The sequence below is a fragment of the Pseudophryne corroboree genome, chromosome 5, assembly GCF_028390025.1.
Source record: "Pseudophryne corroboree isolate aPseCor3 chromosome 5, aPseCor3.hap2, whole genome shotgun sequence".
Lineage (NCBI taxonomy): Eukaryota > Metazoa > Chordata > Amphibia > Anura > Myobatrachidae > Pseudophryne > Pseudophryne corroboree.
In genome coordinates this window covers 282,263,738-282,276,635 of record NC_086448.1, presented here as the reverse complement: position 1 = coordinate 282,276,635, position 12,898 = coordinate 282,263,738, and the positions used below count along the sequence as shown (strand labels likewise).

At 39.2% G+C, this 12,898-nt stretch overlaps 1 protein-coding gene across 2 annotated transcripts in view; it reads left to right on the top strand.

The window, feature by feature from the left end:
• Window positions 1-894: 894 nt before the first annotated feature.
• The window catches only part of TMEM108 (transmembrane protein 108), a 610,736-nt gene continuing 598,732 nt past the window's right edge, over window positions 895-12,898 (top strand). For both annotated transcript variants that reach the window (XM_063924872.1, XM_063924875.1), the window contains exon 1: window positions 895-992. The gene's annotated coding sequence lies outside the window, so the exon portion shown is untranslated. The remainder of the gene's footprint in view (window positions 993-12,898) is intronic.

The window sequence follows — 12,898 nt, the reverse complement described above, 5'->3', positions numbered from 1 at the left end:
TGAGTCTGCCCCCCAGGCTGAAAAGTTGCCAGCCAGCCCGTGTCGACCTAATGACCACGTTGGCCTAATGCATGTTGACCATTACTGGTCGACCCAATGAACCACCCCCTCTGCAACAGTGTCGACATTGTCTGGAATATTTTCGGACAACATTGACACAATATTCCCCCACACTATTTAGCAATACACTTCTCAGGGACAGTGGTTATGTTAACACACTGTCCCTGCGAAGTCCCCGCAGGCAGTTTTTCTCAATTGATATTTATTGCTCCCTCCCCAACACCCTCCTTCATCTCCTAAGTGGATTTTCCATGGAGGAACATGTGGGGGAGGACGTATCAATTAAGAGAAGCTCCAGGAAGGGGTTAATTTTGTTGGAAGCTAATTAGCATACCAATATATTTTTAGATTGTTGGAGGAAACCAGAGTACCCAGAGGAAACCCACGCAAGCATGGGAAGAATATACAAACTCCACACAAGGCCATGCTGGGAATTGAATCCACGATCTCAGTGCTGTGAGACAGTAATGCTAACCATTACACCGTTCATGCTAGATTACTGTATTACAGCTATTACATTTCTTTATCTAGATGCTGTTGCAAGCACTAGTGCTTCTTTGTACATTATCACTGTCACAACTGCTGCAAGGATGATATACAACTTCTGTCTGTTAAAAGACTGCATCCTTTAAACTAATTCATTTCAAATAAGCAAATGGGGGCGACAAAACCTCTGCTCCCACTGTGTACCAGTGTAAGATCTCAGCAACGTCTTCCTTGTAGCTGATTGGCCAAAGCGTCTATGTGATTCATTCCAAGCTGCCGGAGCTATTGGTCCCTCTCAGTGGCAGCCTCTGCTGGGGGAGGCTCGGTTTATGTTGTGCAGATACAGAACTGAGATTGATACATATAGGGACAGCAGCAGCATATATACTGTGCATGCACAGTAGTTGGCTATCGATAATTTGGAGATCCTGCTTTTCATGTGTAAGGTAAGATTTTCAATCGGTTAAATTCAGTGTATCTCTGCACTGAAGTTAATATTTCTCTCTGCATTTAAAGCAAGTACTGGTTATTTCTTAGGATTTAAGTGAGAATACGCTGCTATGCATTATGTACTAATGTATGCAATGCTAATTGCCTGAATAGGCAAAGGCTGATTGTCAAACCTTGGTCTGCAAATAGGTAGATGATAACTGGTTTAACAATCGTTAAAACGTGTTTTGCATTGCTGACAATCTAATACAACTGTGGAAAATAAAACGCCGTGAGCATGCATGTGCTTTCAACAACAAAAAAAAAAACCCATAGCACTCGGTGGATTGGTTGGTGACCGGCAATGGTTAAAAAGCTGAATATACACAATGAATTTAGAATACAACAATGGTATTTTATGACGTGCATAAAACGCCTATGGGGCCGGCTACATTGTAACTCTTTCTGTGCATACATGGGCCGAATAGGAATTAACCCTCTAGAACTTCTATGTGGATGCAATAGCTATTGCTTTCCATCTATAATATATAATGCCAATATACCGCTGACTGCATCATTAGTATTAGGTTCTATACTGTTGCACTCAGGATGCACCAAAAACGACGTACAGCAGTGGAACAATCGATTATGTAGCAACACAAACTATATGAAACTGAAATTCATTACAGCCCATCTTGTCTATGAGTTATGTCAACAGATGTTACATCTTGGAAGCTGATCTCTTACATTAAGTAAGATAAATTCACATAATCCTAAAGAGATATCGGACACAGCCTTTTGCTCACAGCTTGCTGCCACGCGAACATACTCATCTATTGTAACTAGGCCACGGATAAGTGATTACATTATAGTATTTAGGTTTGGATGTTAAACCATTTCACAGCAGTTTAATGTGGCTGGAAAGGGGAAGGGGTGTACAGTACTCCTGCAGCTACGACATTGTAAGATTGCTCTATCGCACTTCACTTACAGCAAGTTATTTATGATCAGTTTTATACCGTCATAAAATAACGCTGAAGACGTTATCTGCGGGAGAAGGCTCAGATGTGGTTGCTGAAAGGGGAAGAAAATGAAAAGAATTGCTGGAAGGAGAAGGGAATGGTACTGTATGTAGTACTGGAGAGGGAGGCTTCAGCACTGGGGCCAAGGACAGCTCCTTACTATCACCTCCAGTGTGCAAGAGCCGGGGACAGAGGCACAAAGATCTCACTGGCACTGTACATGTGTAGGGTTACCTAACTGATGTCTGCACTGTTGAAAGCGAATTTGGGAAGGCTGTGATGGGAATTAACAACCATGGCATTCCAATTTATAGCAATCTATCAGAGAAGATCCACGGTAGAGCTGTGCATATTAAAGTGTACAGCAACAGCTGACCAGAGTCATTCAAGGGCATACTAATTTATATGCAAGTATTTAAGTGACCTTGGGAATCACCATTGTATTCCTGTGCCCCGGGCACTTAATTTTTACATTTTAGGCTGCTTGCTCTCTCAGAGACACCATTATCCTAGCAGCAGCATACGGTGCATACTTGTTTTTGTCATAGTGATAATATTAACCACATTTACATATGACTGTAGACCAGCCATGTAGGATGGAACTAGTAAAGAATTTAACTCAGACCTACCTTTATAGTTAGAAGCAGAGATAGAAAAGCCTTATGCTCACTTATTAGTATATGTTCTCTTCACCCACAGTTTATTACATAATGTTAAATAGGTAGGAAAAAAAGTTAATTTGAATGCAGTATCTTTTTACATCTCATCTTGCCATCTTGTTGAGAGAAGTTATCTGGAGAGGAAGAAAGAGGTTGAGAGGTTGAGAGAGAGAGAGAGAGAGAGAGAGAGAGAGAGAGGGAGAGATGCTTCTTGGATTTTTGGAACATTGTATGCTTATGCTTTATGCTTTACTAAACCTGTATCTTTGCAGGATGTTTCTAGAAAAATAATCTAAGCACAATGTACTCTTAATTTATAACTGGTGATAGATAGTGTACTCCAATCAGTGTACAGTACTATGCACGTACAGTATCTTTTACATATCTACACTACACCGTCAACCTTGCTGACCAGAGCATGCAGGTTCTCAATAAATGTACATCAAATTGGGGCAGATGTATTAAGCTTTGAGAAGAATTTAAAGCAGTGATAAGTGCACGGTGATAACGCACCAGCCAATCAGCTTTTAACTTTAAATTTACATATTGGAGCTGATTGGCTGGTGCATTATCACCTTTGCACTTATCACTGCTTTATCACTTCTCCAGGCTTAATATATCTACTGACATGGATCACACCAATACAAATCTATCTATACTGCTGAAACAGGTTGTGATCAGGATGCCGGTTGTCAGGATGCCAGTGGCTGAATCCCGACATACGACCAGAATGCTGGCACTGCCCCGTCAGGACTCTCTCCATCGGGATGCCACAGTCTGCCTTTATAGAAAGAATGTTTTCTCTATGGCAGACCTCTTTGGTGAAGTTGGTTGTCTACAACAAAAATTCAGTTTAAAGTGGTAATGACATGAAATTTATGAATAGGTTTAACTTTGACACTTTCTATTTAATGTGCAAAATATCTTTCTGGTAAGACGGTATATGTTCATAAGTAGTTGTTGAGTGGATTAAAAAAAAACATATTTCTTGGTATCCAATGTTTATTTCTGCCCATTTGGACAAAACACTATCTTATTGTAAAGTCTTTACTCTCAGAGGAGAAATGGCAAAATGCCAGGCATGAGTGCCTGCTCTAAGAGAAGGCTGAAACTTTCTTATTTGCTACACTCTTATCCAGAATGAGACTCATAAATGCACAAACCTAGTACATTTAATTTATTTAACGGCAAGACTATTTGCTTTGTTTCTCTTGACCATAGGAATTGTTATATAGCAGATGTTTCAACAACACTTCAGAAAAGCAAATGAGGACACCTGTGATTATCCAGCAGAAGAGTACATTCTGCTGGCTCATCATTATTATTTTTTCCTTTCCATTCTTTTCTATTAATAATAATATTATTGTTATAAATAGAACAGAATGCAAAGGAAATATATAAATGACTCAGCAGCCTGTGTCATTTATTAGAGTTTGTACTTCAGACTCGGGGGCAGATTTGGAACTTAAAGTGACCCTGGAAAAATTTCTGAAAGTGGGCCTCACTAGAGGGGGGCAAAAGAAACAGTAGCCGTGTCCATACAGAAACCTAAGTGGTGTTATTAAATCCTTAGTTCTAGCCACAATACAATACAGAGATTATCCGTGTGACTGCAATACAGTAAATAGAGCATCCTGTGACTTGAATACAGCTCAGACGACATCCATGTTGCAGCAATGCGTGACAGACATCCCAGTGATCACTATACAGGACACAAAGCATCCAAGTGACTGCAATCCAGGACAGACAGCATCCTAGTGCAGGGCTGCCATCAGAAATTGTGGGGCCTGGGACTGACAAAATAGACAGGGCCCCTCCCTCTCCCCCAAAAATTCTGCTGCTCTACTCCTCCCTTATGTGATGTCATACATTGTGACGTTACATATAGGTGGAATCTTGTGGGCCTACAGGAACGGATCACAGAGAGCTAATGCACAGATAAGGCTTGTTTTAAGAAGTCCTCCCTGCGCATCAGACTGCTGTTGATTCTCAGCCTGGTGCAGCTCTACATGTATTTGCGATAGGAACCAGGGTTGGGCCCCCCTCTCTGTATGGACCCAGGACACCAGTCTCTACAGTCCCCCCCCCCTAATGGCTGCCCTGTCCTAGTGACTACCATACATAACACAAAGCATTACAGTGACTGGTATACAGGACATAAAACATCCAAGTTACCACCACTACAAATAGCATTTTAATTACTGACTTAAAATACAGGCAGCTCACTTTTCAGTTGTTACCGAAAATATCCTATTTTTCTAACCAAATCATACATAACAATAGAGAAAAGTAACAATTCAATTTATTAAAGTAATGATAAGTTTTCATTGCATAATAGTCATTGTATAACAATTAATGGGAAATGGTTCATATATACGGTAATAGGCAGCTGATCATAAGTAGCAGGTAGTGTAGTGACGGGTACTACAAATGTAGGAGATGCATAGTCATTCACAGTTACAATTGCACTTTAATATACAGTAGTAATAGAAAGTGGCTCAAAATGCCTGTGTCCTGAAGTAATGGTAATGGTATAGATTAGAACAAAAAATTACAATTGTTACGACTTCCGCCTATTAACAGCAGCGATGTCCCTTCCTTGAGTGTGCACACAGTCAAATACCATACAGTACCACAACCTAACAAAGTGGAAAGACAAAAAAAAGTACTGCTTTCAATCTATAAACAACCCCTATACATATTTGGTGGAGGTACAGGAAATCCTTTGTCTGCAGTAGGCGTAGACTTTCTTAATCAAGGACACAACCCATAGAAGAGAACAAAAACAACAATAGGATGGTCAATTTTTCCAAGTCAAAATTCTATTCCTTCAAAGGGAAACCCCTCATGGATACTCATCAAAGGTTAAATAAATAGCATTCACGCAAAGGTATCTTTTGGCGTTGGAGTACTGCAATTGTCAGTCTCTCCTCTCACCTTACATACACCTTTCCTTGCTTTAGGGCCTGCTGCATTTTACAAAAACCTCTATATAGTTTCTCATCTCCCATAATCCATTAAAAATGGTAGGTACTCCACAATCTCCTAAAAAGTATTTATTAAAAAATGGTATAGGTTGGGTTCCTGCTGCATAATGTGTTATTGTTTTAATTGGTGTTTTACGCTACACCAAATAAATACTTTTTAATTTATCGTGTAGCACCTACTGTTTTTAATGGATTGTGAAAGATGACAAACAACGTAGAGGTTTTTGTAAAGTTCCAGCACTCTGGTAGATGGTGAAACCATTTGTAAAAGAAGAAATGTTGGGTTCAGCACCAGTATAGAGTTCAAGATAAATATTTGAGAAAACCTACATCATAGATACTAAGGTAATTATTCATTGGTTCACAATTAAGGCAGTGCACCCTGAGTCAGTAAGGACAACTGAATAAACAAGAAGAGGACTAGAATAATATATTAATACAGATAAAATGTAACTTTTATTAATGATAATGTGTAGATATATCCTGGGGCAAGTATGTCAAGAAGTGATATCAATATTATCCATAACTGGTTAAATACCATACGTTATATGATGGAGTCAGTGTGATTGTAATGTATCTTGTGAGCTCCTCTATTGGTATTTGAAATGACAATAATCTATTAACTATCAGAGGATAGATAACACACCTGACTCCTGGCCTGGTCCGTCACCTACTTATCTACACTGTGGGTGTTAAATCACACCACATGTATATCCTGTTGGCTAGATGGCAATTTTACAATGGTGTCAACACGCAATACCGTCCAATCTTGGAAGCTACACAGTGTTGGGCTTGGTCAGTATCTGGATGGGAAACCTTCTGGGAATACCAAGTGTTGTAGAAACCAGCGCTTCATCGGACTGTGTGCCTAACGCTAACAGGAGATCCACCCTCTATATCTTCCTTCCAGACTATTATTCTTATCTTGGGAATGCAGTCCATTGTAAAATTGCCATCTAGCCAATAGGATATACATGTGGTGTGATTTAACACCCACAGTGTAGATAAGTAGGTGACGGACCAGGCCAGGAGTCACGTGTGTTATTTATCCTCTAATGATTAATAGATTATTTTCATTTCCACAAGATATTACCATCACACTGACTCCATCATATAACGTATGCTATTTATCCAGTTATGGATAATATCGATATCACTTCTTGACATACTTGCCCCAGAATATATCTACACATTATCATTAATAAAAGTTACATTGTATCTGTGTTAATATATTATTCTAGTCCGTAGAGTGCGCCCACAAAAGAGTCTTCTTCTTCCTCTTGTTTATTCAGATGGTGAAGTCAATCAGCAGCGCCCAGAGTCCACAGCCAGTGTTGATTGGCTGAAGAGGTTCCAGCTGAGCTGGGGGTCAGGCAGGTTAACTGCAGCAGCAGTGAGTGAGCCACCACTTACTGCAGTACATCAGCAGTCAGCACTGGGAGCAGTTTGATCTCCCCGCACAAGTGCCAGCAGTATTTCCAGGACTTTGCCGCTCACTGTTGTGGGGGTTTCACGGACACAGAGACATCCAATCTCCCTGCACAAAGTGTTGGCATGCAAGAAAGTGAGATGGCTGGTCCCTGGGGAGGGGCCAGCTCCAGCTTACTAAGAAACTTCCTGGTGGCTTGCCCCTCCCCAGGGACCAGCCACCTCACTTTCCTGCATGATGTGCCAATCATTTGCATAAGAGGGTGTGTCTACACATTTCTGCAATTAGACCATGCCCCCGAACCTGTACCTGGGTCCGCCACAGCTCTCTACACCCCTGGACATCAGCAACAGAATTTTAAAACCACATGGTGGTAGTTTGTAAATCTTGTTGCTGATGTCATCCCGAGTGCTGGGGGATACCTGTGTTTTTTGTTTCTTGTTCAGAATAACCCCTCCCTTTCATGCACCTGGATGACATTACTAATTGGAATAAGCAGTTACCACATTTCTTATTGCCATTTAAATAAAACACAAGACATTTAACTTAATGAGGACGTAGTGTTTTGACCTGAATCCTTTTTATCTTAGCGCTCCTTACATAGGAAAAATACAACAAAGAAGGTGTCCTGAATAAGTAAAGATTTTGAATGAGGGACAGTTTAATTATACATTGGGGCATAAGCCAATGTGTTTATAGAACATAAAAACAGGTGCACTAGCACCAAACGAAATATGCTAATTTGTGCAGTAGATGAACCCCACAGAGTCATAATGACTGCTTTCAAGTGAGTAACTCACTGTGGGTGTAATCTTGTGGATGTCCTGGTGAAACTCTCAAGTCAGATAGATATCCACAGATTTTGATGGCCTCTAGCTTGCTAGGGAATCTCCATAGGCTCCAATGAATTATACAGTATACAATGGATTTAGGTAATGTCTGCTCCTAGGACTCATCATTTGAAGTGGTTTATATGCAGTATGCCCCTAATTAGATCAACAATCTTGAGTCTCTAGCCTTCTTTCTGTCTTGCTGTTTTTGAATCATGCTGAAAGAACACCTGTTTTAAATTATAATGTTTACTTCCAAATTTATGCAGGAACTCCTAATGGCGTGACTTTGTCTCCATGGCAAATTGAAGCTGTCACCCAGCCACTTATTTCATTGTGCTTTGATGTTTCTCTAGAAGTATTGCTAACATAAAGCTTTGCAGAATGAATCAAGTTGATGTATCTGTCTTATTAAAGAATTTATTTTTACGGCTATCTTCTGAATAGTCACAGAAGGTGCTGTGACTCAATAGTTCAAATGTTTTATCATTGATATTACTAGTCTATGCATTTTTTCTGTAATGAAGAATAAAAGTAATATTTTAATTTCATGACTGTTTATTATACTTAATTTTAAGTTAGAAAAAGTATTTTTATTGAAGTTTTGCTATTGTTGAACTACAAAGCCTCGCATACTATGCCAACCACTTTTTGCTGTTACTGAACTTCACCAACAGAATGTGTTTACCATCCATGCCCGAATGTGCTCTGGATCTGTTAACCTTTCTTAAGATGCCCATACACCTAAAGATTTATTGCCCGGTCTGGCTGATTGAAATGAAAATCTGGTAATATATGGGAGCAAATGACAATTGACCATTTGCTCCCAAACACTAAAAAAACAGACAAAAATGGTCAATCAGATAAATTGGTTAAATCCATTTGATTTAACCGATTTGTCTGAATTACCGTTTTTGTCAGTTTTCCGTCATTTTGGAGCAAATGGTCAATTGTCACTTGCTCCCATCCATTACCAGATTTTTGCTCCAACCAGCCAGATCGGACAATTAATCTATAGGTGAATGGGCAGCTTTACACACATTTTACCATTCTGATATATAACTGTATTTTTGTCACATGAAGAGGTCATTGACATAGAAACATTTCTTTGTGTGGTTTTTAAAGCATTTATACTTTGTGTAATATTTTGAACCATTTATAGTAGACAACGAAAGAATGTGCTCTTTTTATGTAATTTGAAAGTAGTTAAAACCACCATTGTGTAAATGAGATCTTAGTATGGGAAATCATCCATCCAAGGTGCCAATACTTTTGGCAGAAAGAAATATAATGTGCAGTAGCATTTGTGAAGAAAATAATTGGATAACACATGTGAGTATTGTGATTTAGGTATCTACAGTAATCATATGTCCAAACTCAAGGCATAGCATCTAATGTCTTTCTTTTATGAGCCAAATATCTTGTAGTTCTGTCCTTTCAAACAGCTTTTCTTTTGAGTAATAGTAAGCTTTTTCCAAGTGGAGTGCTATCAATGGAAAGATTTGGGCGATTTGCTTAAATGTTCAACATAGCATTATCTCCTTTGTTTATTGTTGTGAGATTTAGTGCATTGTAGTTTTTATGGCTTGTGATAGAACGTTTAGAATTGTTCATTTGTGTGCTCAGTTTTGCAAGCTTTGATTATGTCATTTTGTAGCCAATTGGAGCACTCTCAAATTTATGTTTCTATACATCCATTTAAATGTTTTTCTTTGTCTGTTTTTAATTGTTTTGCTAGATATGTAGAAGTGTTTCATATGGAAGGTTTTGCTAAGAAAATAATGTTAGTTTTTATGGATAAAAATAAGGTCCTGCGCTCATAAAAATATTACAGGTCTGACATGGTAGAAAAATACCAGAAACATATAATAAAAAAGTAACTTATTTATTCTAAATACTAATTTATCAAACAGTTCTGCAATCATTTGCTAATGAGTTAAAGCTACTTATTCAGCCAAATCTAAATTTCTCTGCTCTTGTTACATCTGCCCCACCTCCAGTGCAGCATGGTTTTGACCAGTTGCTTGCTTTTTTGGTTTGCTAACAAACCTGAAAAAGGCCCAATGTGTATTAATTACAATAGAGGTGGAATAGTCTTTAAAAACTGGATAAATATTGTGCATTTGTTTATTAGCATTGGACCTTATTTTTATTCTTTACCTCGTTTTTTCCAGATGTGGAAAATTGAATGTGCTCCCACAGGCGCATAGAATAACTGCTGCTGTTTCATGTTTATAATTATGTATATTAGCGTCTGGCCAATTCCAGAAATAGTAAATGTTTTTTGGTAAATATAAAAGTAATGTTTCCACTGTTGGCTCTAATATGTAGAGATATTGACATTGGATACATAGAAGTAGGCATATCTTTTAAACAGTGAAAAGACAAAATACAATGTTTGTAGTTAAAAAAGTGGAATGGCTGAAATAAAAATTAGTTAATATGGACAAATATTTATGGACTTTTTAAACCAACATTAACGAAATCTTCTCCCTATTGAGTTGTGTTGTAGGGCAGCAGGATCTTAATAAAAAAAATTGGTATTTCAGTGAAACCAGTTTACAATCTGCAGAAGAGACTAAACACAGTAGTAAACTTTCCTGCAGTGTAGTTCCCTCTTTTGATTTGATAGCCCTTATGTACAGATCTATGTGATAAAAATAATTCTTCAATATCAGGGAGACCAAGAGGAAGGAGTCCCCCTGCTATAAGGAGAACCCGAACCATGCTGATCAGTTCAATGGTGGCGTCTATATTATGAGAGACAGGCTCATGCAGGATTGCACTGGGGCTCTTTTTAATTCCCCTGACCTGTATGGGACAAAATAACAGCTGTAACTAGACTTTTTGGTGTCCTGTGCCAGGTTGAGTATTGGTTCACTCCCCCCCACACATACACACTCTTTCATGGGGACAGCATGCACCTCCAAATGAGGCTCATAATTACTAAGTACTCCTCCTAATTACACCACACAGTAGTGCAACCTTAGTCACATTACACCACACAGTATTTCCCCTTATTCATGTTACCCCACACAGTGGAGCACCTCATTCACAGTATACCACACACTAGTACCCCTTATACACGTTACACCACACAGTAGTAATGCACCCTACACACAGTAGTAGTGCCATTTATATACATTATTCCACACAGTAATGTCCCTTACACATTAGGCCACACATTACTAGTGCCCATATACACATTATGCTACACATTACTAGTGCCTTTAAACATTGTGCCACACATTAGTAGTGCCCTTGCACACTATACCACATTTTACAAGTACCATATGCCACACATTATCTAACCACACCTCATGCCTTAGTAAATCATGAAGTGAAGGCCAGCTGCTGCAGCTTTCCCTACCTTTCCCTAACTTACGTTGACAGTATCCAAATGTAGGGCTTTCAGATCCCCCTTGTTGTAGAAGGTGCTGAGGTGCATCGCAAAGTTTGAAGTCCCAGCACCAATAAACTGTATTGTGTGCGGCTCTCCTCTTCTTCGCCCAGCACCTGGATGTATCTCTGGACAGCGTGACAGTGTGTGAGCAGTGCTGACTTTCTTAGTGTTCCAGCTGGTGCAACCACTACTGATCAGTTGTATTATACACTGCTCTCCTCTTCTCCACCAGGCACAGTACTACCCGCTGTAATGTATATTACCAGAGAAGGAGTCGGGTGCACCGCTACTATTATACATTGCAGAAGGTTCTAGACAGTAGGCAGATACAGATCCAACCTCGTTATGGACCTGCAAAATAAGGACCAAGATTAGGTCAGATGGAGTGGCAAATTTCCCACCATTATGGTTCCAGTATAATGGACAACAGTCCCTATCTCCTTTGTATACCAAAATATATGAATACCAATAGAGTAGAAACACATTTACACATAAATTATTCTAAAAATGAAGAAATAAAGAAAAAACATTCTTAAAACCTTGTTCAGCACTTTATTAAATAGAAATGTCTTCTTTCTCCTTTCTTGATTCATTATAATATAATTGAAGTCAAATCTACTTTGTTCTTCCTTGATCTCTCAAAAACCAAGTAGGAAAAAGCACAATTCATACAAATCCATAAATATGACACTATGGGGTAAATTTACTAAAGCTTCTAAAAATGAAAAGTGGTCACATTGCCCATAGCAACCAATCATATTCTGTCTATCATTTCTAGGATGTAATAGAGAAATGATAGACAGAATCTGATTGGTTGCTATGGGCAACATCACCATTTTTAGAAGCTTTAGTAAAGTCACCCCTAGGAATAATAACAAATAATTTATCAAAGCAGAGAGTACCCAGGCCCTCTTTCCCAGATAAACTGCTGTAGTTAACTAATGGTGAAGAGAAGTTCCAGGGAGTCCTGGCATTGTCCATTGCTCTTTGGTCACTGTCAGTGTCTGTGCCTTGTTAGGGCTCCAGACTTGAACCACTGGGCAAGACTTGTTGGAACTGGAGTGAACGAAGGTAGAAGGTCTTATGATGTACTTTCTCACGTAGTGTAGAAATATCAAATGATCTACTGTAGTCTAAGAGTATCAGGACTGAACCGGAATGGTAGTATGGACCAAGCACTAAACTGAAAGTCACTGATATCTTGATCTGCAATAAAAGCATGCACTTGTTAGAGATGAGCAATGTGGAAACAGCACAGGGTTGCAGTGTTTAACTGCACAGGTGTAGCACGCTGGAGGTAATTATCAGTGTGAACTGCTCATATATGCAGACTGAAACTAAAGATGCTATGTGGTATGGAAATTGCAGAGGATTAAAGACTGGAACTAGGGATCATTCGCAGATGCAGCAAACTAACCGGAACCAGGAGACAGGGATACTGGCAACGAGTAGATGCAATTGAGGTGTTTAAATATGATGCTCATAACAGTCACTGGTGGGAAGAATCATGTGAGTGCAATCCTGGACCTGATTGGCATGCTGGACAGGAATCCAAGAAGGCTGCATACATGCAGCCAGACTGTTTGTTTACAA